The following is a 6052-nucleotide window of genomic DNA, read 5'->3' as shown; positions in this document are numbered from 1 at the left end:
CATTTCAGTGCAAAGTTTCGGTTTACGATTTGATTTGGCCATTTCCAGGGTAGAGATTTGATCCGGTTGCTATTAAATACTCAAAAGTTGTCGAAGAAAAATATCAGATAAACCCGTTGAAAAGCTGGGAATCATCTCGACATCGTTTCATGCTGTATTTTTTTGTGTTATGGTCAACAATGTGTTGCAATAAAATGTTTGTTTTGTTCACCTGGTGCGCGTGTTTGTGTACTATTGTGAAAGAAGGGAATTTCCTTTAAAAAAAAAAAAAAAGTGGATTAATATTAAACTGGCTATTGGCTTTTCGCCTATTGGGGAAGTTTTGTGTAGGAAAGTTGCATATAAAGGGGGCCACGGCGAGGAAGGGCAACAATCCAGTCGGTTTGAGCAACATGAAGACCGTCCTTGTCGCTCTTCTCGTCTTTGCGCTCGTCAGCCAGGGTGAGCGCGTCGCGCTTTGTTCACACTCGAGCGGGTTTTACATTTGGTTCTGAAAAAAAAAAAAAAAAAAAAAACATATTTCTTTGTCTAGGCGAGGCCCTGCAGTGTCACTGTGGAGGAGAGGAGAGGTTCTGCCCGCTATCGGTGGAGACCTGCAGCGTTTTCCAAGACAGGTGCGTCCGCATCACCGATGCAGCTGCTTCCGGTCAGTATTTACTTCAGTTGTTGTCATATTCACGTCTCGTATGTCGTATTCACATTCAGGCAGCACACGAGTGTAGGAGGGGGGTGTACATTTTTCCTAATTCCCTACTCTGGTAAGATTGCACCAGTATTGTCAAAATTTTGAGCCCCTCGCTTTCAAATATAATTTGGTCCTGAGAGGACTGTGACTTTATTCTCTGAAACAGAAAAAAAATATAATAATAATTAAAAAAAAATAAAAATAGCACTCTCTTGTCGTAATATTATACGTTACAAATTTTTAAAACTATAATGCCTCTTTTCTTATTTCACATTTTAGTAGTTTTGTCATTCCATTTTTATAAAACAAACAAAAAAGTTTTTATCCATGTAGAATCGTGCATATTTCTTCAATAAATGCAATGCTATCATTGGAAGATTACATTTTTTTCCCCCTCAATGATTGTGAATTTATTCTGGTCATCTATTTTATTATCTCTCTCTCTCTCTCTAAATATATTTTTTTCCTTTGAAAAAGAAAAACAATTTATTTTGGAATATTTCACCTATTCCAGGAAAAAATGAAATATTTTTCTGTAACATTTCACTTTTTTTCTGTCTAAAAAAAAAACAATACACATTTTTTTCAGATTTCAATTAGTTTTTTTCCCTCGAAAAAACCCCAACATGTTTTATGCCAGAATTACATCTTTTTTCTTGGGGGAAAAGAAAAACAAAAACTAAATGTTATGTGCAGATTTGGCCTTTTGCACAAAATAATAAGATTTTATTCTTTTAGTCTGAATCCCATTTATTTGCAAAAAACACTTCTTCATGAAAAAAAGTGTTTTATTTTATCGATACACTATTTCCCTCTCCCCCAACAAAAATCTGTGTGCATTTCTTGTCGGCAGTCATCTTTGAAGGCTGCATGTCGAACCGTGACTGCATCCTGCAGAATTGGCCCGACAGCTCCACAGGTGAATGCTGCACATTCAGCAAGTGCAACAGATTCCCTTATATGCTGGATAAATAATAAAAACATGGTTTCACTGTCTATGGTCTTGTCTTTTGTGCTTTTTTTTTTATTTTGATTTATTTATTTATTTATTTATTTTTTTTAGAAGTATTCATCAACTTTTATTGGCCCATAAATCTGATTAATAGAAAAGTCAATTAATTAGCCATTTACTCATTGGTCCTTTCACTCCCCAGGATAAAAGAGTTGGTCAGGCCTTCATTAACTCATTTGCTCCCAAAGACGTATTTATACGTGTTTTTGTTTTGTTTTAATGTTGTTTTATGCTAGAGCATACAGAAGGCTTTGATGCAGCCTTGGAACTGAAGAGGATGCTTGAAGCAATGGTAGTTATTAGAAAACCGGCCAGCATGTGGCAGCAGAGTATAAGAGATCAACCAGGCCATGTTGCAAAAATCTCATTTCCCGACTCTTTTCCACCAGGAATGTGAATAATGATGAAACTTAGCTATATTCTAATTATAATTGCTGATAAACAGAAACATATAAATATACTTTTTTTTTTTTTTTTGCTGACTCTAATCTTTCCTTTGGTAGGTTCCATGTTTTCATAGCAATGGAACACAATAGTCTGGTGGGCCATGCAAAATGTGTCAAAATTGAGTAAAACTGCCAGGAGCTAAGGGGGTTGGGAGTGAATGAGTTCATGTTGGTTCTGGTTAAGAGGGATTTAATAAAGTGCTGTCGATTGAAGTTGAAATTTCGGCAAATACACAATACGAAAGAGTCCTCCTCACTGAATCAAATACTTTTTCTGCATCTTAACGTCATATCAACGTATCGTATCAGTAGTATCAGTTCCATTGTTTTCAATGTTATTGAGGTAACTACTACGACTTGGACAGTACTTCTCGCAGGCCAATCTGCATCACCTACTGCTCGGAATATTTGGAATTTTTACATGAATTTTTGTGGATAAATACAAAAGAAGGGCTGCATGATCATATTTTGTTTACGCATACAATATTGACGGAATGCCCACCTCTGGATGTAAGACTGCTGCTGTGAAATGCAGCTTGGCACGCTCATTACAAAAAAAAAATTCAGGCTTAATGGAAACTGCAAAAAAAAATAAATAAATCATGACAGTTTCAAAGCAGCCAGTACGGAATCTTGACACTATTATTTCCTGTATAGAAGCTCCAGTAGATCTCGCTCACAATAGTGCAAACAACATTACTCCATTAAAGGACTTTGTCATTTATTTACCTTTGGTGAATCACTGCCTCTCTTTCTGCTTCAATAAGCTATCATCCGTGTAAAGAAAAAGGAAAGGAAACGGTTGTCATGGCGACAGGGTTGGCCTGAAATGTATTTGTGCAAACATCTTTGTATCTCGCTGCTTTGTCTGTCGGTTTCCGTCCGAGTTACACGCCTGCTTTTCAAGCTTCTCTTCATGCCTTCGCCTTGAGGTTGCAGCCGCCCCGGCCTGCGTGCGTGCGTGCGTGCGTGCGTGCGTGCCTCGTCGTCACGTGTTACGTCAGCAGGCGTGTGAGTGAAGAATTGCTCCCCTCTCTGCTGTTTTTTTTTGTTTTTTGTTTTGCATATCGCTTGCTGGCAGGCGGGTGGGCGGGCGGCTCGGTCGGGGAGGGGCTGTTTATGATCCTGCAGTGAGGCAAGGATTCTCCTAGGATGACGCAGACACCCTGCAAGGTCTATTTTTAAAGCGATTGAAGTGTGCGCGACACCCTCTCTGTACTCTAACCTTCAGCTGTGCCTGCAAACCAAAACAAACAGACACTCAGTGAGACAGCGAGCGAGTAGAGAAAGTAAGCGATGGCGACTAAGCTTTCTTTTTAGGCTTGCGAGAGCGATGAAATATGGATTATGACTCCGCGGTGGATTGATGCGGTGCTTTTAGCCCGAACGATTGTCAGCCACGGAATAAGAATAGGGCAGAATGGATGATCCCCACTAAAATGACTTGGCAGCACTTGAAAGCTGCAAAATGACTCAAGTTCTATCCTGGCCAAACACAGAGCGGCCTGTATTCATTTAAGTCTCCCAGCATTTGGGGTTTATCTGCGGATAACACGGGCTCGTCGGGCCTTTTAGATCCTCTTTATCTTTGCTCATGGTCATGTATTTTTAATCAAGTGTGCAGCTCACAGATTTGCAGTCATGCTTCCGCACTCACGTGGCGATATCTTTTGGCTGGCGCACGTGCCAAAATACAAAATCGCATACAGGTGGACGATTCACACAGGGGTGCAATTTAAGTTCATTTGTTAAAATATATATTTACTTGTACATTTATGTTTCTAGAACTATTATTTACACATTATATATATAGGGGATATACTGTATTCCACTACACAATATAATTTCATAACATTTCACAAGACTTGTTTTTTTTTCTGGTGTGCTTTGCTTTCATTTCATTGTTGAAGGTTCTTATCACGGATTCTGATGATGCAGAACAATATGAGTAGCACTCAATACCTTATGAGAGAAAATTTAGATCCACATTCATTTCTTACTGATGAAATCTGCATTTAGAGCATCTCCCACACTTATTTTATACTTATTGGTACAACCATACGTTTAGGGCTGTACTTATTTATACTTATTCTATTTACTTATTCACTTCCCAACATCTTCTTATTTTGTTTTTTTAAATATATATATTTTTTGCTTTTATACTTACCTACATATATTTACTAGAATCAATTTTATTTTGTGTTATTTTCTTTCAGCTGTCTCTATTGCAAGACTGATTTCTATTCCATGCACAACACTTTGTATGCAGCAATAGATGTTTTAAAGTGCTTTATAAAAAAAAAAGGTTGAGTTGAGATATGTCTATAATATAGAGAAACGACATATGGGTGCAATGAAAAACGAAGCAAAATATCAATCCAAAAGGATGTGTAAAGTGCTGTTTTTTCATTAGAACTTAGTGACAGTCATCAACATTAACAAACTTGGCAATAAAAAAAAATAAAAAAAAAAAAGAGAATTCAACTTACATTGTACTGCAACTGTGCTTTACTGATAAATAATTGTATGCTCCAAAGTTTTTGTTGTGTTTGTGTGACTGCGTGGCTCTGTTAACCGCATATGTGTATTGCTACAATTCGTCCGTGCTGTGTGGCTTGACGAATCAAAACAAAAGTTTGCCACTCACTTGTAAACGTTGTTTAGTGGACGCAGGATTCCCAGCAAAGTCAACTGTGTTATCCTGGATCGAGGTTTGGCGTTTGGTGGTCATTGTGTCAGCGTCGGCCGGCGAAAACGCACTACTATCTAACCCGGAAGTAAATTTGGCCGATAGCGCACTACTCTCTAACCCGGAAGTAAATTTGGCTAATGCACGTCTCTAGCGCGTGACCCCCCCACCTCACCCTCCCAATCCCGATTGTAATTGGCTAGCCGTAGTTGTCAATCAAAGCTACATCTGAAAGGAGGTATGTGGTTGGCTGGCCATGCTTTACTTGAAACAGAATGCGCGAGTTTACGTGACTGACAGAGGATTAAAAAAAATAATAATACTTTAAAAAAAAATATATATATATAAAAACTTCTCCTCTCCCTGTCGCCCCTTTTGCTCACGAGCGCCCCTAGCATTTGCCTAATCTGCCTAATGGCAGGAGCGCCACTGTAGTCACTTATTTCCAGATTGCGCTGATTTCTTTCGGAAATGCGCCCTGAAATCCGTGCACTACACTTCCCATTAATTTCTGGGGGGGGGGGGGGGGGGGGGGACAAATAAACAAACAAACAGTGCAGCAAGATTACTATTTGTATTTTTGTTTACAACTCGGCTCTGTCGTAATCATCTCGCTAGTTCACGCAGCTAGCTAACATAATTGTCAACAACCACCATCTTAAACAAAGCCTCGACCCAAGCACCACTAAACCACAAACTTCTGAAAAAGACTTCATAACTTACCCATTTGATAAGTATCCATATGGAATGGTGAATGATGTGACAACAATGACATTTATACCCCCATCAAAGCACACTCCCATACATTGGTAATAGAATATAACAATATACATACTTGATACTGTGTTAATACGACAACTCCAATCAAAATAAGATGGAAGAATCGCTGGTTTGAGCTTTTTTATGGAATTTGAATAGTTGCCCTTGAGTTCTCATCAATCAGCTCCAGCAGCAAATGGGAGCCAGAATGCCAAACAGATGCGACGGGACCAAGCAGACAGATCAGAAGTTTATTTATTCAAACCGACTACTCGTAAAACGCGATCTAAATCACAACATTTACGAGGGTAACACGGACGTGAGTAATGAGAATAAGAATAGAATAAGAATATGGAAAAGTACAAAATGTGGAGGGAATTATGATTCAGTACTAAATACGTTCTTTTAAACTGAAATACTTTTGTCAATGCCATCTTGCATCCCTCTTGATCTCTGCTGTG

General features: G+C 38.7%; 1 long non-coding RNA gene across 1 annotated transcript; it reads left to right on the top strand.

The window, feature by feature from the left end:
• Window positions 1-360: 360 nt before the first annotated feature.
• LOC144005224 (uncharacterized) lies at window positions 361-1681 on the top strand. Its single transcript, XR_013279527.1, has 3 exons — window positions 361-441; window positions 533-646; window positions 1539-1681. It is a non-coding gene; the product is annotated as an uncharacterized LOC144005224 (long non-coding RNA).
• Window positions 1682-6052: the final 4371 nt, after the last annotated feature.

Source organism: Festucalex cinctus, chromosome 17, assembly GCF_051991245.1.
Source record: "Festucalex cinctus isolate MCC-2025b chromosome 17, RoL_Fcin_1.0, whole genome shotgun sequence".
Classification (NCBI taxonomy): Eukaryota; Metazoa; Chordata; class Actinopteri; order Syngnathiformes; family Syngnathidae; genus Festucalex; species Festucalex cinctus.
This window is presented reverse-complemented; position numbering and strand designations above follow the sequence as displayed.